At 44.3% G+C, this 24,621-nt stretch overlaps 1 non-coding gene and 1 pseudogene across 1 annotated transcript; both read right to left on the bottom strand.

Moving 5' to 3' along the window:
- Positions 1 to 2,600: 2,600 nt before the first annotated feature.
- Positions 2,601 to 2,691, bottom strand: LOC131822385 (U6 spliceosomal RNA; annotated as a pseudogene).
- Positions 2,692 to 22,844: 20,153 nt separating this feature from the next.
- Positions 22,845 to 22,947, bottom strand: LOC131822368 (U6 spliceosomal RNA). The gene has a single exon (XR_009350237.1). It is a non-coding gene; the product is annotated as a U6 spliceosomal RNA (small nuclear RNA).
- Positions 22,948 to 24,621: the final 1,674 nt, after the last annotated feature.

The raw sequence follows: 24,621 nt of genomic DNA, 5'->3' as shown, positions 1-24,621 counted from the left end.
CAGACCACATAAAATGGCACATCTGCTGGGGAGGGCTAAAGATACTTGGGGTACTGGTAAAACTTCAGAATACCTCTTGGGAGGAAATGGTAATTTCCTCCCCAAAGCAAACAAAGGTCTTTTTGATGGTATTAAGGCCCAGCAATACCTGTGATCCCTTCTTGGTTTAAAAAATTGGTATGTGGGGCACCTGGGTGGCTCAGTGGGTTAAAGCCTTTGCCTCTTGCTCAGGTCATGATCCTAGAGTCCTGGGATAGAGCCCCAAATCTGGCTCTCTGCTCAGCGGGGAGCCTGCTTCCCTTCTTCTCTCTCTGCCTGCCTCTCTGCCCACTTGTGATCTCTGTCTGTCAAATAAATAAATGAAAATTAAAAAAAAAGAAATTGGTGTGGGGAGGGGGTGGGGGGCGCCTGGATGGCTTAGTGGGTTGAGCAATTGCCTTTGGCTGAGGTGATGATCCTAAAGTCCTGGGATCGAGCCCTGTGTCAGGCTCCCTGCTTGGCAGGGAGTCTGTTTCTCCCTCTGCCCCTCACCCCGCTTTGTGCTCTTTCTCTTTCAAATAAATAAAATCTTTTTTTTTTAAAGATTTTATTTATTTATTTGACAGAGAGAAATCACAAGTAGATGGAGAGGCAGGCAGAGAGAGAGAGAGAGGGAAGCAGGCTCCCTGCCGAGCAGAGAGCCCGATGCGGGACTCGATCCCAGGACCCTGAGATCATGACCTGAGCCGAAGGCAGCGGCTTAACCCACTGAGCCAACCCAGGCGCCCTAAAATCTTTTTCTAAAAAAGAAAAATTGGGGTGCCTGGGTGGCTCAGTTGATTGTCTGCCTTCGGCTTGGGTCATGATCCCAAGGTTCTGGGATCAAGCCCCACATTGGGCTCCCTGTTCATGGGAAGCCTGGTTCCTCCCTCTCCTCCCTGTTCAAGCTCTCTCTCAAATAAATAAATAAAAGGCTTTTTTTTTTTTTAAGAAATGATTGGGGCACCTGGGTGGCTCAGTCGTTAAGCACCTGCCTTTGGCTCAGGTCATGATCCCAGGGTGCTGGGATCAGGCCCCACATGGGGCTCCCTGCTTATTGGGAAGCCTGCTTCCTCCTCTCCCACTCCCCCTCTGGTGTTCCCTCTCTGTCAAATAAATAAATAAAATCTTTTAAAAAATAAAATAAAAAGAAATGATTTGGGGGGGAAACAGAGAGATAACATAGAAAACCTGGTCTATTTGTGGAAGACTGGAAAAGTCAAATTTCAAGCCAAGAAAAAGAAATATTCTGTTGTGAAGACTTCTGGAGAAGCTTCTAACATTTCTAATGGCAGGTCCTTGGGGAAGTCAGCAGTCTCTGGCCAGGAGACCACTGGCAACTGCCGTATTCCCCAGCTCCCTCTCATCTATGGTGTGAGGGCAAACCCCAGTCTTGGTTTCCGGCCACACACACTGTGGTTGGCATTGCTGTGGTTGCTGGGGCAAAAGATAAAACCTGTCTGTCTTTCCTGGCACTGGGCACATTTTATAGTTTTAATCAATGTATAGCTTACATATCATTAAGTTCACCCATTGTTAGTGTACAGTTCAATGATTTTTAGTACATTTATAGCATTGTGCAAACATTATCACAAGTCAATTTCAGGACGTTTCCATCAGCCCTAAAATTTCCCACGAGCCCACTTGCAGTCTTCCAGTCCCAGGCAAGCACTGACCTTTCTATCTCTATGGATTTGCCTTTTATGGACATTTCATATAAATGGAATCATACAACATAGGAAACATTGGATCTTGCTTCTTTCACTTAGTGCAACATTTTTGAGGTTCATCTGTGTTGTCAGTGTTCTGTTCTGTTTTATTGCTGATAGGAATCCATTGTGTATCAGAGACACCACATTCTGTGTATCCATTCATCAGTAATGGACATATGGATAGTTTCTGGATTTTTGTTCTTATGAATAATGCTACTATGAATATTAGCATATGAGGGCGCCTGGGTGGCTCAGTTGGTGAAGCGTCTGCCTTTGGCTCCAGTCATGATTCTAGGGTCCTGGGATGGAGTCCCTGCATGGGTCTCGTTACTTAGCAGCGAGTCTGCTTCGCCTCTGCCCCTTCTTTCTGCTCATGGGCAGGTCTCTTTCTCTTGCAAAAATAAATAAATAAAATCTTAAAAAATAAAAAAGACAGGGGCACCTGAATGGCTCAGTGGGTTAGAGCTTCTGCCTTCAACTCAGGTCATGGTCTCAGAGTCCTGGGATTGAGCTCTGCATCAGGCTTTCTGCTCAGCCGGGAGCCTGCTTCCCCCCCACCTCTCTCTGCCTGCCTCTCTGCCTACTTGTGATCTCTCTCTCTGTCAAATAAATAAATAAAATCTTTAAAAAAAAAAAAAAAGACATCCAAAAGAGGGACACCTGGCTGGCTCAGTCAGGTTAAAGGTCTGCATTTGCCTTAGATCATGATCCAGTTCCGCCTCAGGTTCCCTGCTCAGCCGGGACTCTGCTTCTCTCTCTGACAAATAAATGAATAAAAATATTTTTTAAAATTGTTTTTAAAAAAAAGAGTCACATGCTCTACCAAATTGAGTCCCTATTTTTTTCATTTTAAAGTGTATTTTTTTCTGTAAAAATATGGAACACTTCACTGATTTGTGTGTCAATCATGCTAATCTCTGTACTATTCCAATTATAGTGTATGTGCTCCAAAAGGAAACACCGTCTTTTCATTTTCTTTTTTTTTTTTTTTTAAGATTTTATTTATTGGGACGCCTGGGTGGCTCAGTTGGTTAAGCAGCTGCCTTCGGCTCAGGTCATGATCCCAGCGTCCTGGGATCGAGTCCCACATCGGGCTCCTTGCTCCGCAGGGAGCCTGCTTCTCCCTCTGACTCTGCCTGCCACTCTGCCTGTGCTCGCTCTTGCTCTCTCTCTCTCTCTGACAAATAAATAAATAAAATCTTAAAAAAAAAAAGATTTTATTTATTTATTTGACAGACAGAGATCACAAGTAGGCAGAGAGGCAGGCAGAGAGAGGAGGAAGCAGGCTCCCTGCCGAGCAGAGAGCCCCACGCGGGGCTCGATCCCAGGACTCTGGGATCATGACCTGAGCCGAAGGCAGAGGCTTTAACCCACTGGGCCACCCAGGCGCCCCCGTCTTTTCATTTTCTTAGTGGTGTCTTTCCAAGTACAAACACTTTAAATTTTAATGAAGTCCAATTTATCAACTTTTTTTTTCTTTTATAGGTTCTTTTTGGTGTCTTCTTTTTGAAAGATTTTATTTCAGAGAGAGAACGAGAGCGTGCATGCGCACCAGTGGCGGGGGGGGGGGGCAGAGGGCCAAGCTGACCCCCATTGAGCGGGGAGCCAGATCCTAGGACCCAGGGATTCTGACCCAAACCAAAGGCAGACCTTTAACCTGAGTGGGCCAGCCAGGTGCCCCCTTTTTGATGTCTTTTTTTTTTTTTTTTAAGATTTTATTTATTCAGTTTTGTAAGAGAAAGAGAGAGAGAGACCACCTAGGAGCAGGGGGGAGTGGCAGAAGGCAAAGCAGACTCTGCTAAGTAACGAACCAGATGCTGGGGCTTGATGCTGGGACTCCATTAGGTACTCGACCCCAGCGCCCTGGGATCCTGACCTGAGCCGCTCTTCGCAGGTGCTTAACTGACTGAGCCACCCAGGAGCCCTTTGTGATGTCTTTCTAAACTCTTTGCCTCAAGACTGCAAAGATTTGGAGTGCCCGGGTGGCTCAATGGGTTAAGCCTTTGCCTTATGTTCAGGTCATGGTCTCAGGGTCCTGGGATCGAGCCCAGCATTGGGCTCCCTGCACCCCCCTCTCTCTGCCTGGCTCTCTGCCTATTTGTGATCTCTGTCTGTGTCCAAAAAAAGTCGCAAAAGAATTTCTTCTATGCTTTCTTCTAAACATTTTATAGGTTTATATAAAGGTCTATGATCCACTGGAGTTCCTTTTTCTGCATGGTGTGAGGTAACAGTGTAAGCCGACCTTTTGTATATGGGTAGCCAGTTCAGGCACCATTTTTTAAAAGATTTTATTTTTTTATTTCACACAGAGAGAGGGCACAAGTAGGAAGAGCGGAAGGCAGAGGGAGAGGGAGAAACAGGCTCCCCATTGAGCAGAGCCTGACTTGACTCAATCCCAAGATCCTTGGATCACAACCCGAGCGGAAGGCAGCTGCTTAACTGCCTGAGCCATTCAGGCACCATTTGTTGAAAAGACTGTCTTTTCCCAACTGAATTCTCATAGTACCTTTGTCAAAATCAGTCAGTCATAAATGTAGAGGTTATTTCTAGACTCACAATGCCTATCTACCAATCCCACACTGTCTTGATTACTGTAGTTTTCTGGAAAGTTTTGAAATCAGGTTGTAGAAGTCCTCCAGCTTCGTTCTTTTTCAAAATTATTTTGGCTATTCTAGATCTTTGGCACTTCCATATAAATTTAAGGATTAGCTTGTCAATCTCTACAACAAAGTTCTGGGATTTTCTTAGGGATTTCTTGGGATCTATAGATCAATTTGGGGAGATTTGCCAACTTAACAATATTGAGTCTTTCCCATTAACATAAACAGCTTCCCCATTTTTTGAGATCCTTAATATTTATCAGCAATGTTTTAGTTTTTTTTTTAATTTTCATATTTTTTTAAATTTATTTTTTATTTATTTTCGGCATAACAGTATTCATTATTTTTTCACCACACCCAGTGCTCCATGCAATCCGTGCCCTCTATAATACCCACCACCTGGTACCCTAACCTCCCACCCACCCGCCAATTCAAACCCCTCAGATTGTTTTTCAGAGTCCATAGTTTCTCATGGTTCACCTCCCCTTCCAATTTCCCCCAGCTCCCTTCTCCTCTCTAACTCCCCATGTCCTCCATGCTATTTGCTATGCTCCACAAATAAGTGAAACCATATGATAATTGACTCTCTCTGTTTGACTCATTTCACTCAGCATAATCTCTTCCAGTCCCGTCCATGTTGCTACAAAAGTTGGGTATCCATCCTTTCTGATGGAGGCATAATACTCCATAGTGTATATGGACCACATCTTCCTTATCCATTTGTCCATTGAAGGGCATCTTGGTTCTTTCCACAGTTTAGCAACCGTGGCCATTGCTGCTATAAACTTTGGGGTACAGATGGCCCTTCTTGTCACTACATCTGTATCTTTGGGGTAAATACCCAGGAGTGCAATTGCAGGGTCATAGGGAAGTTCTATTTTTAATTTCTTGAGGAATCTCCACACTTTTCTCCAAAGAGGCTGTACCAACTTGCATTCCCACCAAAAGTGTAAGAGGGTTCCCCTTTCTCCACATCCTCTCCAACACATGTTGTTTCCTGTCTTGCTAATTTTGGCCATTCTAACTGGTGTAAGGTGGTATCTCAATGTGGTTTTAATTTGAATCTCCCTGATGGCAAGTGATGATGAACATTTTTTCATGTGTCTGATAGCCATTTGTATGTCTTCATTGGAGAAGTCTCTGTTCATATCTTCTGCCCATTTTTTGATATGCTTGTCTGTATTGTGTGTGTTGAGTTTGAGGAGTTCATTATAGATCCTGGATATCAACCTTTTGTCTGTACTGTCATTTGCAAATATCTTCTCCCATTCCGTGGGTTGCCTCTTTTTTATTTTTATTTTTTTTTACTGTTTGAAGCTTTTGGTTTTTATGAAGTCCCAAAAGTTTATTTTTGCTTTTGTTTCCTTTGCCTTTGGAGACATATCTTGAAAGAAGTTGCTGTGGCTGATATCGAAGAGATTACTGCCTATGTTCTCCATTAGGAAAAGACCTCAATGTGAGACAGGAATCCATCAGAATCCTAGAGGAGAACATAGTTTTTGTTTTTTTTTTTTTTAAAGATTTTATTTACTTATTTGACAGAGATCACAAGTAGGCAGAGAGGCAGGTAGTGAGAGAGGAGGAAGCAAGCTCCCTGCCGAGCAGAGAGGCCCTATGCGGGGGGCTCCATCCCAGGATCCTGGGATCATGACCTGAGCCGAAGGCAAAGGTTTAACCCACTGAGCCACCCAGGCACCCAATGTTTTAGGTTTTTAGCACACAAATCGTGGGTTTCTTTTGTTGAACGTATTCCTAAGTATTTTATTCTTTTGGATACAATTATCAATGCTTTTGTTTTTCTTTCTTTGTTTTTTAAGATTTTATTTATTTATTTGACAGACAGAGATCACAAGTAGGCAGAGAGGCAGGCAGAGAGAGAGGAGGAAGCAGACTCCCTGCTGAGCAGGGAGCCCAATGCGGGGCTCAATCCCAGGACCCAGAGGCTTTAACCCACTGAGCCACCCAGCCACCCCGCTACTGTTTTTCTTAATTTTACTTTTATTTTTGGTTTTTTATTTTTAAGATTTTATTTATTGGGGCACCTGGGTGGCTCATTGCTTTAAAGCCCTGCCTTTGGCTCGGGTCATGATCCTGGAGTCCTGGGATTGAGCCCCGAATCAGGCTCTCTGCTCAGCGGGAGCCTGCTTCTCCCTCTCCCTCTCTGCCTGCCTCTCTGACTACTTGTGATCTCTATCGAATAAATGAATAAAATCCTTAAAAATATTATTTATTTATTTATTTAACAGAGAAAGAATGAACAAACAGGTGGAAGGGGTGAGGGAGAGGGAGAAGCAGACTCCCCACTGAGCAAGGAGCCGAAAGTGAGGCTCGATCCCTGGTCTCCAGGATCATGACGCGAGCCAAAGGCAGATGGTTAATGGACTGAGCCACCCAGGTGCCGTGCCCCTTAATTTTACTTTTGAATTCACTTCTAGTTCACTGCTAGTATATAGAACTGCAATTGATTTTGTTTGTTGAACTTCTATCCTGAAGCCTTGCTAAACGCACTAGTTGCAGTAATGATTTTTAAATGGATTCCTTAGGATAAGATTTTCAACAAATAGGATCATGATGTTTGTGAATAAAGACAATTTTACATCTTCCTTTCCAGTGTGCATACTTCATTTTTTTTTTTTTTGGTTGATTGCACTGACTAGAACCCCCATTACAGTGTTGAATAGAAGCGGCAAGGGGTGCCTCGTGGCTCAGTGGGTTAAAGCTTCTGCCTTTGGCTCAGGCCATGATCCCAGGATCCTGGGATCGAGCCCCACATTGGGCTCTCTGCTCCATGGGGAGCCTGCTTCCTTTCTCTCTGCCTGCCTCTCTGCCTTCTTGTGATCTCTGTCTGTCAAATAAATAAATAAAATCTTTAAAAACAAACAAAAAAAGTCTTAAAAAAAAAGAAATGGCATGAACAGACATCCTTGCCTTGTTCCTGAAAGTGATGCAATAAAACTTTTCCTTCACTTCCAAAAAGAAGCTCTATGCAAAGATATTTTTTGATGATGCTTGAACGACAGTAAGGGGTTACTTAAAAATATCTTTTTCCATTTTTATGTCAGTGTTATAGAAATCATTCTAAGAATTTGTCCATTAGCTGGCGTTGGTTGCATGGCAAACAGTCCCCAAATTTAGTGACTTAAAACAATAAACCTTACATTATTTCTCGTGATTCTGGGAGTTGGCTGGGTCATTCAGGTATGGGCCAGCTCATTTGGGGCTGGAGGGTTGAGGGTGGCCTTGCTCCCATATTCTGGCAGATGGCAGGTGGTAAGTCTGAGAGGGGCCTTGGTTGGCTTGGCTCAGCTCTGTTCCTGCAGTCTAGTATGGGCTTAAAGTTCCTAAGAGCAACATATGTAAGCATGTGTCAGGCCTCTGCTTACATCACATTGCTACAGTCCTACAGGCCAGAGAAAGTCCAAGGCCAGCTAAGATTTAAAGCGTAAAGAAGCAGACTCCACCTCTTGCTGGGAGAAGATGTGAAGACAGTGCACAGGGGCAGGGATACAGGGAAGAGTGGAGAATTAGGGCCAGTTCTGTGATCTACAGCAAATAGGTTTGATCTCTAACCATTAAATGCTTAGAGACCTCTGGATGTTACTTGCATTATAAATTTTATGTTTGTCAACCGAGTGTGCTGAAATAAAGCCTACAGGGATACCTGGGTGGTGCAGTTGGTTGGGCTTCTGACTCTTGGTTCTGGCTCAGGTCGTGATCTTGAGGTCGTGGGATCGAGCCCTGTGTCAGGCTCTGCACTTAGTGTGGATTCTGCTTGAGATTCTCTTTCCCTCTACCTCTGCCCCTCTGGCTCATGCTCTCTCTCTCTCTCTCTCAAATAAATAAATAAATCCATTAAAAAGAAAGAAAGAAAGAAAGCTTATTTTTAATAAACCTTCTTTGATTTTATTTTACACAAATTAATTTTTTTCCAAATCATCTGATCTTTAGTACAATGTTGAATTGAAGCATAGAAAAGAAACTGCTGGGCGCCTGGGTGGCTCAATGGGTTGGGCTGCTGCCTTCGGCTCAGGTCATGATCTCAGGGTCCTGGGATGGAGTCCTGCATCGGGCTCTCTGCTCAGCGGGAGCCTGCTTCCTCCTCTCTCTCTCTCTGCCTGCCTCTCTGCCTACTTGTGATCTCTCGCTGTCAAATAAATAAATAAATAATCTTAAAAAAAAAGAAAAGAAAAGAAACTGCTGGGTGCCTGGGTGGCTCAGTGGGTTAAGCCTCTGCCTTCAGCTCAAATCATGATCTCAGGTCATGGGGTCTTGGGATGGAGCCCCCGCATAGGGCTCTCTGCTCAGCAGGCAGCCTGCTTCCCCCTCTCTCTCTGCCGGTCTCTGCCTACTTGTAATCTCTTTCTCTCTGTCAAATAAATAAATAAGTAATCTTTAAAAGAAAAAAAAAGGCTCTCTCTCTTGCTCTGCCCCTCACTGCCCTCTCTCTCCCTCTCTAAACAAAAAAGGTAAGGGGTGCCTAGAAATCAGTGGAGCATGCAAATGACTCTTTGATTGTGGGGTTCTGACTGTTCCCCCCCATGCTGGGCATAGAGCTTACAAAAAAAAAGATAAAAGGCATACAGATTGGAAAGGAAGAAATCAAAGTGCTTCTGTTCATGGACAAGATTGTCTATGTAGAAAGTCTCAGGGAATCTACGAAAGAAAAACAAACAAAAAACCCCTCAAGAACTAATGAGTAAGCTTAGCATGGTCGCCACGTACAAGGACAACAAACAAAATTCAGTCACATTGGAAACCAATGTAGAATTGGAAATAGAGAACTGGAAACCAAAGAAATGTACAATGGGCGTATGGGTGGCTCAGTTGATTAAGCATCTGCGTTAGGCTCAGGTCACGATCCCAGAGTCCTGGGATCAAGCAAGTCCAGCCAGCATCGGGCTCCCTGCTCAGCGGGGTGTCTGCTTCTCCATCACACTTCCACCAGGCTCATGATCTCTCTCAAATAAGTAAATAAAATCTTTTTTTTTTAAGATTTTATTTATTTATTTGACAGAGAGAAATCACAAGTAGATGGAGAGGCAGGCAGAGAGAGAGAGAGAGGGAAGCAGGCTCCCTGCTGAGCAGAGAGCCCGATGCGGGACTCAATCCCAGGACCCTGAGATCATGACCTGAGCCGAAGGCAGCGGCTTAACCCACTGAGCCACCCAGGCGCCCAGTAAATAAAATCTTAAAAAAAAAAAAAGAAATGTACAATGGCTCCAACAAAAATTAAATACTTTGTTATAAACCTAATCAAGCATGTACTGCAACCAAGTGCTATAAACTACAAAACGTTGGCAAAAGAAATCAACAACAGCTCAGTAAATGAAGAGGCATATTGTGTTCAGTGACTGGAAGACTCAACACAAGAAAGATGCCAGTTTCTCCCAAACTGGTCTAAATATTTAATGCGATACTAATCACAATCCCAGCAGGAGTTTTTGTAGTTATACAAACTGACTCCAAAATTTATATGGAAGGATAAAGAAACTAGAGTAGCTAAAGTCATTTTGAAAAGCAAGAATAAAGCTGGAGGAATCATACTGCTCAGTTGTTAATATTATGGTAAAATGATAGTACCCAAGGGGCGCCCGGCTAGCTCAGGGGGTCGAGTATGCCATTCTTGATCTCAGCGTTGTGAGCTCAAGCCCCACGTTGGGCATGGAGCTTGCTTAAAATAAAAAGAAAGAAAGAAAGAAAGAAAAACCTCCACGAAACTACAGTCCCTGAGACAGTGTGGTACTGGCAAAGGAACAGACAGATCAATGGAGCAGGAGAAAATACTGACATTCGATTTTTTACAAAGATGCAAAAGAAAATCAGTGGAGGCAGGAGAGTCTTTTCTTTTTTCTTTCTTTCTTTTTTTTTTTTTTTAGGAGAGTCTTTTCAACAAAATGTTGGAACATGTTGGAACAACTGTTTTTGCACAGCGAAGGAAACAACAAAACTCAAAGGAAGAATCTGGATGGAGAGCTGAGCCGGGCTAGGTCCGAGAACCGGTGGATCAAGAATGAGAGGAATCAAGCTGTTTTGTCAACCCTGATGTCCCAGGAGGGAGAAAAACCTTGATCCCTGCCCCACGGGAGGAGCAGACATGATGGAAACACACCCAGAGCCTGGCAAACCGTCAGAAACAGAGTGCCAAGTGGGGTTATAGCAATGGAGGGATTTCTTGGCCAAAGGTCGTCATAAACAGGATGGGAAAAGGTGACAGTCACATGGTTGTGCTCCAGGCTTATGCACTGGGGCCCCTCCAGGAGTCTGCCAGTGCCCTGGTGGAGTCCTGGCATTGCCCTCAAAGCTTGGCTGAGGGCTTCCTGGAGGAAGAGCTGCAGCTCAATGCTGAACTGAGCCAAGTACCATTCGCAGAGCCTGAAGGCAGCATCTACAATCCTGTGGCATATTTATTATGGGGGCATTTGGCATGGGCCAGACTGGGGTGCCCTTTGGGGAAGGGATTGGTTGAGCACTGGGGGACCCACATTGACCCCACCCCAAGCATACCCAAAACGACCAGTGCGGGGACTGGAGTGCCCTCAGTCAGAGGGACCAGGACAAAGTGAGGGATATGGATGTTACAAGCGAACCTCATGGGAGACGGAGGCTGGATCAGAGGAGGAACTCAGTGTGGCAGACTGGGGAAGACCAGAGGATCTGGCTTTCTTCATCTCACCTTTGAGCCTTCATGACTTTGTGAACTTTATGACTTCGGACAAACTTGATGCACCTCTCCAAGCTTCAGGATCTCATCTGTAAAACGGGGATCCCTACCTCATGGGGTGGGTGTGGGGATTAAGCGAGGTAACACTTGAAGGTGCTTTGTGGCGTGCCTGGCAGGTGGGGGTCTCCTGAAACTTCTTGCTTTTTTGCCCCTTGGTTGGGGTGTCACTGTACCACACTACAGGGGGAGCTCCCCCACTCCGAAGACCTTCCTGGGTGCGGGCAGAGCCTTGCCCTGCCAGAGATGGACCAATAACTTTATGACAAACACAGCCTGTGGTTTTTCAGTCCAAGCGTTAAAAACTCATAAACCTGGGGTGCCTGAGTGGCTCAGTTGGTTAAGCGTCTGCCTTTGGCTCAGGTCATGATCCCAGGGTCCTGGGATCAAGCCCCAGGTCAGGCTCCCTGCTCCCACTCCCCCTGCTTGTGTTCCTTCTTTTGCTGTGTCTCTCTCTGTAGGATAAATAAATAAAATCTTAAAAAAAACAAACAAACAAAACCACAAAAACAAGACAAAACAAAACAGAAACTCCTAAACATGGGCGTCTAGGTGGCTCAGTTGGTTAAGCAGCTGCCTTTGATCTCTCTGCTTCCCCACTCAGCGGAGAGTCTGCTTCTCCCTCTCCCTTTCCCTCTGCCCCTTCCCCTGCTTGTGCATATGCTCTCAATCTCGCTCTCAAATAAATAAATAAATGAATAAATAAAATCTTTAAAAGGGGAAAAAAACCGCTAAAAGGCAGCCTATGGAATGGGAGAAGATATTTGCAAATGACATACCCAATAAAGGGTTCATATCCAAAATCTATAAAGAACTTCTACAACTCAACACCAAATACAACTCAACATTCAAAACCAAATAATCCAATTTCAAAAAACTGGCAGGGGGCTCCTGGGTGGCTCAGTGGGTTAAAGCCTCTACCTTTGGCTCAGGTCATGATCCCAGGGTTCTGGGATTGAGCCCCGCATTGGGCTCTCTGCTCAGTAGGGAGCCTGCTTCCTCCTCTCTGCCTACTTGTGATCTGTCTGTCAAATAAATAAATAAAATCTTAAAATGAAATTAAAAATTAAAAAAAAAAAACATGGGCAGAAGACATGAGCAGACATTTCTCCAAAGACATCCAGATGGCCAACAGACACATGAAGAGAGGTTCAACATCACTCATCATCCAGGAAATGCAAAGCAAAACTCCTCTGAGATCACTTGCACCTGTCAGAATGGCTAAAACCAAAAACACAAGAGACAAGTGCCAACAAGAATGCAGATAGAGAGAGAGAGAGAGAATGAGTGCACAAGCAGGCAGAGTGGCAGGCAGAGGCAGAGAGAGAAGCAGGCTCCCTGGTGAGCAAGGAGCCCGGATGCAGACTTGATTCCAGGACCCTGGGATCATGACCTGAGTTGAAGGCAGTGGCTTAACCGACTGAGCCACCCAGGCATCCCAAATAAATAAAATCTTAAAAAAAAAAACCAAAACAAAACAAAAACAAAACCAGGAATTAGGGTGGAGAGCTCTTAGGACACAAAACACAATCCACAACAGAAAAGAAAAATGCAAATTGGACTTCACCAGATTTAAAACTTTTGCTCTGTGAGAGACAATATTCAAAGATTGGAAAGACAGCATATAGACTGGAAGGAAATGTTTGCAAATCACATTTACAAAGAACTCGAATCCAGAATATGCAAGGGACTGCTGAAACTCAACAATTAGAAAATAAACTTAATTTCTTATATTTTAAAAAATATTTTAAGCCTAATTTGTTTTAATGGGGAAAATATTTGAATAGATATGTCACCAAAGGGGTTATAAGGATGGCAAACAAACTCATAAAAAAAAAGGTCAACACTGGGGAGCCTGGGTGATTCAGTCGTTAGAGCATCTGGGTGGCTGAGTCATTAAGCCTCTGCCTTTGGCTCAGGTCATGATCCCAGGGGCCTGGGGGCTCCCTGCTCCGAGGGAAGCCTGCTTCTCTTCCTCCCACTCCCCCTGCTTGTGTTCCCTCTCTCGCTGTGTCTCTGCCAAGTAAATAAATTTTTTAAATCTTTAAGAAAAAGGAAAATGCAGATTCTCATCATGATGAGATATGTCACATTTAAAATAGCTAAAATAGGGGCACCTGGGTGGCTCAGTGGATTAAGCTGCTGCCTTCGGCTCAGGTCCTGATCTCAGGGTACTGGGATTGAGTCCCACATCCGGCTCTCTGCTCGGTGGGGAGCCTGCTTCCCCCTGACTCTCTGCCTTGTGATCTCTCTCTCTGGCAAATAAATAAATAAAATCTTTTAAAAAATAAAATAACTAAAATAAATAATACTGACAACACCAAATGCTGGAGAGGATATGGAGAAACTGGATTGCTGGTACATTGCTGGTAGGAAAGCAAAATGGCACAGCTGCTCTGGAAAATGGTTTGCAGTTTCTTGTAAAACTAAACATATATTTACCTTGTGACCCAGCAATTTCACCTCTGGGTCTTTACCTTAGAGAAATGAAAACTCCACACGAAAACCTGTACATGAATGTTTATAGCAGCTCTAATAATAGTTTCCCAAAGCTGGCAGTAACCCAAATAACCACAAATATACAAATGGATAACTATACTGTGGTATATTACATTCATAAAATGGAATATTACTCCAAACTATTGATATGCAGCACAACTTGAATAAATCTTAGTGTCATTATGGAGAATTAAAGAAACCTGTTTGAAAAAGTGACATACTTTATGATTCTATTTATATGACATTCTTGAATGGACAAAACAAGTGATAGGAACAGATCAGTTTATAGCCAGTAGGGGTGGGGACAGGGTGTCTTTAAAAAGGGATAGTATGGGGGCATCTGGGTGGCTCAGTGGGTTAAAGCCTCTGCCTTCGGCTCAGGTCATGATCCTAGGGTCCTGGGATGGAGCCCCACATCGGGCTCTCTGCTCAGCGGGGAGCCTGCTTTGCTTCCTCTCTCTCTGTCTGCCTCTCTGCCTACTTGTGATCTCTGTCTGTCAAATAAATAAATAAAATCTTTTTTTTTAAAAAGGGATAGTATGGGGGTGCCTGGGTAGCTCAGTCGGTTAAGCGTTTGCCTTCGGCTCAGGTCATGATCTCAGGGTCCTGGATCAAGCCCCACATCAGAATCCCTGCTCAGCGGGGAATCTAGTTCTCCCTCTCCCACTGCCTGCTGCTCTGCCTGCTTGTGCTCTCTCTCTCCCTCTCTGACAAATAAATAAATGAAATCTTAAAAAAAAAGAGAGAGGGTAGATGTTTTTGTTGATCTTGAACCTTGGACCTTCGTGTTGGGGGACCTAAAGGATGGATGGAGCACCACAGGCTGATCCCAAGGCCCTTCTTGTCCCCCTGGCTCACCGCCCAGCTCCACTATCCTCCTTCCCTGACTGGCACCCACTGGCAATGGCTGACAGAGGTGGGCCACACCCCCTCTCCATGGCATTCTTTATCGCTTTGGTAAACAGAGGATCCGCTGGGCCCTCCAGGGGATATCGTCATCAGTGGGTTTTTGTAGAGATTTTCCAGATCCACATAATAGACTTGGGCCAGCAGGCTCTCATCTTGGACCCTTCTTCCATCGTCTGCTCTGATAGTCCTGACTTTTCTTTCTTTCTTTTTTTTTTTTTTTAAGATTCAATTTATTTATTTGACAGAGAGAGACACAGCGAGAGAGGGAACACAAGCAGGGGGAAGGGGAGAGGGAGAAGCCGGCTTCCCACAGAGCAGGGAGCCGGGCTTGATCTCAAGTCCCTGGGATCATGACCTGAGCCCAAGGCAGAGGCTTAAGGACTGAGCCACCCAGGTGCCCCAGTCCTGACATATCTAGTCTACTTAGCTTGGTGCTTTCTCCAAGCTGTGGGAATAGCAGTGGAACTTAAAGAGTACAAGGATCAAAAGAAAATCCTGAAAAGGTTAAGAAAAAAGAAAGATTAAATTTGTAAGAATACGGATCAAAGGGGTATCTCATTTCTCATTCAGTTGAATGCAGAATATAAGCTGTTTTTCCTTTGATGTGTACAGTCCCTGAAACAGGGCCAGGCAGATAGTAGACACTCAATAAACACTTCTTTTTTTTTTTTTTAAGATTTTATGTATTTATGACAGAGAGCGATAGCAAGAGACGGAACACAAGCAGGGGGAGCTGGAGAGGGAGAAGCAGGCTCCCTGCTGATATGGGGCTTAAGGACGGAGCCACCCAGGCGCCCCTCAATAAACGCTTCCTCTATGAAATGATTGGAGTAGTTTCTTTAAAAATAGTTTTAAACCTAGGCCTATATCGCTGCCCAGTTAACCTTCAAGAGTGAGGATAAAATATAGTTATGATCGGACAAATAAGGATTCAATGATCAATGGCCAGAAATCCTGGGTGAAAAATATCCCCAAATGAGCAAAGCAATTGGTATAGAATGCTGGCATATGTCAATGAACACTGACTAGCAAATAAGATAACAGTATATTTTTTATGCTTTTGATAACTTTTATTAACAAGCTAGAAATTAAACTACCAAAAATATTAACATGAGAGACAGGAGGAAAAAGAGTGTCCTGTGATCCTGACGAACCTGTTCTTATTAAAGTGATCACACTTTTATTTTTTATTTTTATTTTAAAAAAGATTTTATTCATTTATTTGACAGAGACAGAGAGACAGTGAGAGAGCGAACACAAGCAACGGGAGTGGGAGAGGGAGAAGCAGGCTCCCAGCCAAGCAGGGAGCCTGATGCGGGGCTCAATCCCAGGACCCCGGGGTCATCCCCTGAGCGTCCCGAAGGCAGGCGTTTAATTGAGCCACTCAGACGCCCCTAAAGTGATCAGGCTTATAAAAAGCAAAAAATAGGGGCGCCTGGGTGGCTTAAAATGAAAGCAAAAGGAAACGGGAAGCAACGGAAGGCTGTTTAATGGCATGAGAAAGGATGCAGGTTCCAGTACCAGTGATAAAACCACAAGACCAAACTGTCCTTCTCCTCCGCGTGGAGTCCTGGGGCGGTCCTCTGAGCCTTGCACGGTGCGCACTGACCAACCGGTCGGGACTGTCCCACCGTCCCTCCCGAAAAGACTTGCCCTAAATAGCTATTTCCCACGGAGCACGCCTGGCCCCGTGCAGTGATACTCGGAATCCACTGGAGGGCTTGCTTCAACCCAGGCTCCCCAGTTTCCCATCCAGTGGGTCTGGGCTGGGGTCTGAGAATTTACATTAATAAGACGTTCACTTTGAGAACCCCGGGCCTCCGGGTCCGGATCCGCACCTGGAGGCGGACACACTGGGGAGGGGGGTCGGCGCTGGAGGGTGTGTGATCCACCCTGCCCCCCCTTCCCCCGCCACCGCCCCCGCCGACCTCCAAGCGAGGTGGCTGGGACTGCTTTCTTTCCTTCGGGCCTTGAGTTTCCAGCATTTCTTGGCAACACGGTAACTTTGCGGGGATCTAAGTGGAGTCAGCCACGGCGGGCTGACCAAGCCTAGGACGAGCAGAAGTGGAATTCTAGAAATGATGTCTGATGAGAGTTTGCCCTTTAGATCTCAGACTGATTTCAGCGCCAAAGAAAGGCAAGGACTGCAGCCACCAGCAGGTTTCCCGCAAAGCCAGCAGCAACAGGTTGTCTCCTTTCGAGACTTTCTCGCGCCTTAGCATTTTTTTTTTCAGACGCGAAGGGCGGGGGCAGAGGCCGCGTGAGGGTGGGGGTGGAGGGAGGGTTGGCGGGCTTGTTGGCATTTCTGGAGCAACACTGTCACCAAGAGGAAATTCTGACAAAAGTCACCAGCCCTGTGGACGAACCGGATAAGCCAGCAGGACTAGAGAGAAAGGAATGCTTCATTAGAGCAGAAAATTCAGAAGTCCTGAGAAAGGATCCAGAAATCACAGTAAAGATGATCCCACTCACTGGTAGCGCCCACGTGCTTTGCGACTGCCCAATGGATTCAAATACATTAATTATAAACGTGTTTGAAATTCACAAATTAGGGGCGCATGGCTGAGTCAGTCGGTAGAGCTGTGATCTTGGGGTTGTAAGTTCGATCCCCATCTTGGGTGTAGAGAGGATTCAAAATCAAATCTTAAACAAAAATAAAAAGGGGGGATCTGGGTGGTTCAGTCGGTTAAGCACCTGCCTTCTGCTCAGGTCGTGATCGCTGGGTCCTCGAATCCAGTCCCACCTCGGGGCTCCCTGTTCAACCTCCCTCTCCCTCTGCCTGCTCCTCCCCCTCCTTGTGCTCTCTATCAAATAAATAAATAAAATATTTATTTAAAATAAAGTAATAAAATTAATTAAATTAAAGTAATAAAAATTTTAAAAATAAAGTAAAATCCACAAGTTGGACTCCTGATTAACTACAGAGAGCAAACAGATGAGTAGCAGAGGGGAGGTGGGTGGGGGGATGGGTGAAATAGGTGAACGGGACCAAGAGTACACTTACCTTCACCTGCACTGAGAAATCTATAGAATTATTTGATCACTATACTGTACACCTGAAACTACTATAACACTCACTGCATGTTAACTACATTGGAATCAAAATTAAAAACTTAATATGAGGGGCGCCTGGGTGGCTCAGCGGGTTAAAGCCTCTGCCTTCGGCTCAGATCATGATCCCGGAGTTCGGGGATCGAGCCCCTCATCGGGATCTCTGCTCAGCGGGGAGCCTGCTTCCTGCTCTCTCTCTCTCTCTGCCTGCCTCTCCACCTGCTTGTGATTTCTGTCAAGTAAATAAACAAAAAATCTTAAAAAAAAAAAAACTTAATATGAGGGGCACCTGGGTGGCTCAGTGGGTTAAAGCCTCTGCCTTTGGCTCAGGTGGCCCATTGGGCTCTCTGCTCAGCAGGGAGCCTGCTTCCTCCTCTTTCTCTGCCTGCTTCTCTGCCTACTTGTGCACTCTCTCTGTCAAATAAATAAATAAAATCTAAAAAAAAATTTAAAAACTTAATATGAAATCCACAAGTTCAGAAATAAATAATAATAGCTCATTAAATAAAACCAGCTCATTGTTCGCCTTATTTACCTTGAGAGGATGCTCAGGGAAACAAGGGTTGATACTTAAAACTGATACACAGGAGGCAAGAATCGAGCAGTTCTGTTTTTCTTACACAGGCCAAAGAGTTGGCCAGGGGAAGTTCTCCTTTATAGGTATGTTTGGCACATAAATGAAGAAGGAACATTGGACATTCTGTCTGGCTACCGCTTGTGAATAGATAATCCGGAATTGCTCATCAGTGACTGCTAGTAGCACTGAAATTTATCACCAACACTTACATGACTGATTGTGGAGATGCGCGGCGTCCTTTTTTTTCTCTAAGTTTTTTTTAAAGATTTTATTTATTTTTTAATTTATCAGAGAGAGAGCACACACAAGCAGGCAGAGTGGCAGGCAGAGGCAGAGAGAGAAGCAGGCTCCTGGCGGAGCAAGGAGCACAGTGCGGAACTCGATCCCAGAACCCTAGGATCATAGCCTGAGCCAAAGGCAGCGGTTTAACCGACTGAGCCACCCAGGCATCCCCTTCCTTAAGATTTTATTTCTTTGTCAGAGAGAGGGAGAGAAAGCACACAAGTGGGGGTGGGCAGCAGGCAGAGGGAGAAGCAGAATCTTTGCTGAGCTAGGAGCCCCGATGTGGGACTTGATCCCAGGACCCTGGGATCATGACCTGAGACAAATGCAGATGCTTAACAGAATGAGCCACCCAGGAGCCCCAGTACACAGCATCCTTATGAAGCCTTCCCTAATATATGTATATGAAATCAGGGCAATGTGAATGCTGACTGTAGTTTATGACATTTACAAATTATTATTAATGTTTTAAGGTTTAATTTATTTGAGGTAGAGGGCAAACGAGAGGGACAAAGAGAGAGAGAGAGCATGAGGCGGGGAGGGGCAGAGGCAGAGGGAGAAGCAGACTCCATGCTGAGCAGGGAGCCCGAGCTGGGGCTCAATCCCAGGACCCATGAGATCGTGACGCTTAACTGGCTGAGGCACCCAGGCACCCCAAATGATTATTAATTTTTTAGAGGAGAAAAATGGTATTGAGATTAGGTTTTCTAAAGTGTCCTTATTTTTCAAAGCCATATACTGACATATTCTAAATGAAAGAATATGATGTCTGGAATCTGCTTCAAAATAATCTGAGGGGTGCATAGTAGGTGGCCTATAGAGGAAGTAAGATTGGCTATGAGTCCAGACAGGCTGGAGCTGGGTGATGGGTACAGAAAGTTCATTTTTGCTGTTCTCTAGACTTGTGGAATGTTTCTTTCTCTTTCCTTTAAAAAAAAAAATCTTTATTTTTAAGTAATCTCTACGACCAATGTGGGTCTTGAACCCACAACCCTGAGATCAAGAGTTGGACACTCTCCCCACTGATCCAGCAAGGTACCCCTTGTGGTGTGTTTCTAATTTGCCAAAACAAAAAAATTGATGACTGGAATTACGCCTTTTATTTATTTATTTTTACTTTTATTTGTAGGTGCTCTCTACACCGAACATGGGGCTCGAACTCACGACCTTGAGATCAAGAGCCCCACGTTGTGCTGACTGGGCCAGGCGGGAGCCCTGGAATTATGCTTTTTAGAAGCACAGTACCCTTAATCAGAGCTAGCTTTGAGCACACTCTTAGAACATAACCCAGTTATATAAGCAGTATACATACAGCTTGCATGAAATGTGACTTAATCAAGTTTTACATGTCCCAGCTTTATGGGCTCCTGAGTCATGTCCCCTGTTATGAGTCATTTCCCAAGCCCATGACACCTACTTCCTGCTAAGGAAATAGCTCAGCCCACGGTTAGCTTTCCTTTTTCTAGTGGGATTAGTGCAGTACGGCGTTTCGTGTGTGTGTAGAATGACCGGGGTTCTGATGAACACAGTCGGTTCTCAACTTGCCCTGAAGCATGTGGCAGTTAATCGCACACATAGGAAATTTGTGATGCAGCCGCTTGTGAGACACGAAGCTTCTGTCCTCAGTCCATAGTGTTAGCTGTGAGCATTGCTTAAAACCCTTCAGTGACTTCCTGCCAAATGAAAGCCACGCTCCTTACCTGAACCTACAGTCCTAGCCCCTTCTCCTGCCTCATCTGTCATCATGTCTTCCTCTTATGATACACCCCCACAAGTATAATCACAATAACTTAACGCTTACTGAGTGCCTACTATGTGTCACGCACTCTGTGTTGTAAATACTTTGCACTCGTGACTTCATTAATCCTCACAACAACCCACGAAGTAGATACTATTATTCGCATTTTACAGATGAAGAAACTGAAGCACAGAGAGGCTGAGTAACTGGCCCAGAGCCACACAGTAAATGGCAGAACTGAGATTTGAACCTGGGCTATCTGACTCTGGACATTCCTTTCAGTTCTCTGAGAAATGACATAGAATCCTAAGTCACCATGCTGAGGTGCCTGGGTGGCTCTTTATTTTGGCTCAGGTCATGATCTCAGGGTCATGAGTTCGAGCCCCATGCGTGCTGTACTCAGCAGGGAGTCTGCTTGTCCCTCTCCCTCTGTTCTCTCTCTCTCTCTCAAATAAATAAATAAATAAATAAATAAATAAAATCTTAAAAAAAAAAAAGAATTCTAGGTTACCATGCATTTGCCCATTGCTCCATCTTTGGCTTGGAATTATAAGCAGATACTTTTTTTTTTAAAGACATTACTTAAATGTCCCCTTCTCTCTGTAGCAGTTCTGGTTCCCCCTAGGTAAATAATACTTCATGACTTTCCTCTCTTCTTTCCGTAACAAAACAGAACAAACAATTTAAGACATCATAGTTAGCAATGTGGGCCTGAGTCAGGCTCTCAGCATAGGTATAAACCACTGCTTACACCTTTGCCTCCTTAGTGAATTATATTTCTTTTTTCTAAAGGTTTTATGTATTTATTTGATAGAAAGAAAGAGAGCACATACAAGCAGGGGGAGCAGCAGAGGGAGAGGGAGAAGCAGGCTTCCTGCTGAGCAGGAAGCCCAATGAGAGACTCGATCCCAGCACCCTGGGATCCTGACCCCAGCTGAAGGCAGACACTTAACCAACTGGGCCACCCAGGCGCCCCTATGTTTTTACTAAGTATTGAGAATGGTATAACAGATCTTCATCTGTTCATTATCTAGTTTTAACATTTATGAACTTATAAAAAGTGTTTTATCCAGGGGCACCCGTGTGGCTCAGTCAGTTAAGCATCCAACTCTTGGTTTCAGCTCAGGTCATGATCTCAGGGCTGTGGGATCGAGCCCATTGTGGGACAGCACACTGGGCACATGAGATTCTCTGCCTCTCCCTTTGTATCTCCCTCTGTGCCCCCCACCAGCCCCCACAAATAAATAAATAAATAAAGACATAAATTATATCAATCTTTAAAAAAAAATCTTTCAGCCATACCTCAACCCACTTCTCCATCCCCATTGGATTACTTTGTGTGTGTGTGTGTGTGTGTTTTAAAGATTTTATTTATTTATTTGACAGAGAGAGACAGAATGAGAGAGGGGAGACAAGCAGGGGGAGTGGGAGAGAGAGAAGCAGGCTTCCTGCCAAATAAGGAGCCCAATGCAGGGCTCCATCCCAGGACCCTGGGATCAAGACCAGAGTCTGCGGGCAGACGCCCAACTGACTAAGCCACCCAAGGACCCCCCCCCATTGGATTACTTTTAAACAAACCCAGATACCATTTCATCTTATCCATAAATATTTTAAAATGTTATAAGCAGTAGCTCTTTTGAACAAGTTAGCCATACCTCATTGTCCTATCTCAACAATGAAACAATAATTCTTTAATATCATCAGTTACTGAGTCAGGTAATTTTTCTGTCCTTATTTACCAGCTTTCAGAATAATATGGTGGTTCACCAGCGCCCTCCAAAGGTGGCCAATGGTATTTTTTTGAGAATCATTATGATCTCGTGGCCAGTTGATATATTTCAGTCTGTTGTGGTTACTTTTCTTTTTGGTGCTCAGATTGACCCATCTTTGGCCAGTGGGAGCCTTTTAGGTTTTTTACTTTTATTTTTTAAATATTTCATTTATTTATTTTAGAGAGAGATAGAGCGAGCATCAGCAGGCAGAGGGTCAGAAGGAGAGGGAGGGAGGGAATCTCAAGCAGATGGCACACGGGGCCTGAGCCAAAATCAAGAGTCGGCTGCTTAAAAGACTGAGCCACCAAGGCAGCCCTCGTGGGAGCTTTTTAAAACTTGGTTGATTTGACCGTTGTAGTCTTCGATAACTTCCTTGCTTTGGGATATGACAAACCTTTTAAGACAGAATATAATTATATAATATGATGATTATATTTACATGGTTCCAAACTCAACAGCAGTATGGTACATTCAGAGAAATCGATCTTCTACTCTCTCTTCCCCCTTCCACCTTCCTCCTCATCCCATAAGAAGCCATGTTATCTCACTTTTTAAATTGACTTTCGATTTTTATTACTTTTTATATTGTTAAATAACGAAAATTCAACTGAGTACATTTTGAAGATCTAATTAGCTTTATTAATTGATTTGTGAATTGGCCAGCATCCTGTCTATCAAGGAGAGGGAGGCTCCAAAGGGTTACAGAAAGGTTTTTAAAGGCCGAGAGGGAGTGGAGAAAAGGAAATTAGCAAAGAACCATTGTTTTAGGCAAGGTCACCCTCCTAAGGGGAATGGAAGGAGTCTCTCAGTAAATTTCCTATTGCTCACCAGGAAATTCCCATGTCGACTGTTAAAGGATATGTTGAGGGGGGCTGAAACTGCAGTTTGGTGAAGTATGAAGTCTTGGTTTACTAATGGGGCCTTAACATAAATGATACCATTTTGGGCCCGTGGTTTTCTTTTTCACAGTATATATGGCATGCTTCATGAATTTGTGCATCTTCATTGCACAGGGCCATGATAATCTCTGTATTGTTCCAATTTTAGTGTATGTGCTGCTGACGTGAGCACTTTACTGACATTGTTTTTTTTTTTTTTTTTAACTTTACTGACTTTTTAAAAAACAACCATATAGGGTACCTGAGTGGCTCAGATATTAAGCATCTGCCTCAGGTCATGATCCCAGGGTCCTGGGATGGAGCCCTGCATCGGGCTCCTTGCTCAGTAGGGAGTCTGCTTCTCCCTCTGCCCACGTCCCTCCCCACCCCCATGCTCACTTTCTATCTCTCTCTCTCTCTGACAAATAAATAGAATCTTTAAAAAATAAAATAAAATAAATAAAAGAAAAGATAACTTCCTAGCATCAAAATTTCTGGATCATAATATATACAAATTCCACCAAACTTCCTCCAAACACTTCCTTCAAAGCACTTGTTCAGTGTAGTGATCTGAAGAGGCAAGTGCACCCCAATGTATATAGCAGCAATGTCCACGATAGTTAAACCATAGAAAGAGCCTAGATGTCCATCAACAGATGAATGGATAAAGAAGATGTGGTTTATATACACAATGGAATACTATGCAGCCATCAAAAATTGAAATCTTGCCATTTGCAATGACGTGGCTGGAACTAGAGGGTAGTATGCTGAGCGAAGTAAGTCAGAGAAAGACAATTACCATATGATCTCACTGATATGAGGAATTTGAGAAACAAGACAGAGGGTCATAGGGGAAGGGAAGGCAAAACGAAACAAGACAAAACCAAAGGGGAGACAAACCATTAGAGACTCTCAATCTCAGGAAACAAACTGAGGGCTGCTGAAGGGGAAAGGGGTGGGAGGGAGAGGTGGCTGGGTGATGGACACTGGGGAGTGCTGTGAAGTGTGTAAGGTTGCTGAATCACAGACCTGTACCCCTAAAGCGAGTAATACATTGTGTATTAATAAAAAACAAAAACAAAAACAGTTTTTCAGGTCTATACTCCTGCCTCTTATGCTTGTCAGGTTTCCTCATGCCTTGTCTACACTGGATATTTAACATACACATTTTTATCAATCCGGCAAAGGAAAAGATGATCACATTGGTTAGTTTCTTGTCTTATGAATGAATTTGAGCATGTTTTCACATGTTTTTGGCTATTATTCCCCTTTCTTTTTTTGTGAACTTTTCATTCATATCTTTTGTCCATTCCTGTTCACTTTTTGTCTTATTGATTTATGAAATAACAAAGGCCACTCATTCTTTTGGGTGTTGAACCCAAATCCACTGCCCGCATCCAACAGGAAATTCTCCGGACCCCAGCTGAGGGTCCTAAAATTTCAACTCAATTTTGATACTGTCTACCCAGAGGCAGCATCAGAGTCCTCGAGTTCAGGCCTCAGTCCCAGGAGACCACACCCGGCCCCCAACGTCAGATACCGGTCAGAAGTCCAGGATCACTTGTGCTTCTGACCCACCAGCTACAAACACCTCTCCCTTGGTTTCCATTAATTTGCAAGAGCAGCTCACAGAACTCAGAGGAACAGTTTACATCCCTAGACCCCTGATTTATTATGGAAGCATGTAACTTGGGAATAGCTGGATGGAAGAGCTATGGGGAAAAGGCTCAGGGCTTCCAAGCCTTTTCCGAGCACCTCACTCACCATGAATTTCCACGTGTTCACCAACCCGGAAGCTCTCCGCACCCCTGTTCTTTTAGGTTTTTATGGAAGCTTCATTACATAGGGATGATTGAGTAAATCTCTG

This window comes from Mustela lutreola, chromosome X (assembly GCF_030435805.1).
Source record: "Mustela lutreola isolate mMusLut2 chromosome X, mMusLut2.pri, whole genome shotgun sequence".
NCBI lineage: Eukaryota > Metazoa > Chordata > Mammalia > Carnivora > Mustelidae > Mustela > Mustela lutreola.
This window is presented reverse-complemented; position numbering and strand designations above follow the sequence as displayed.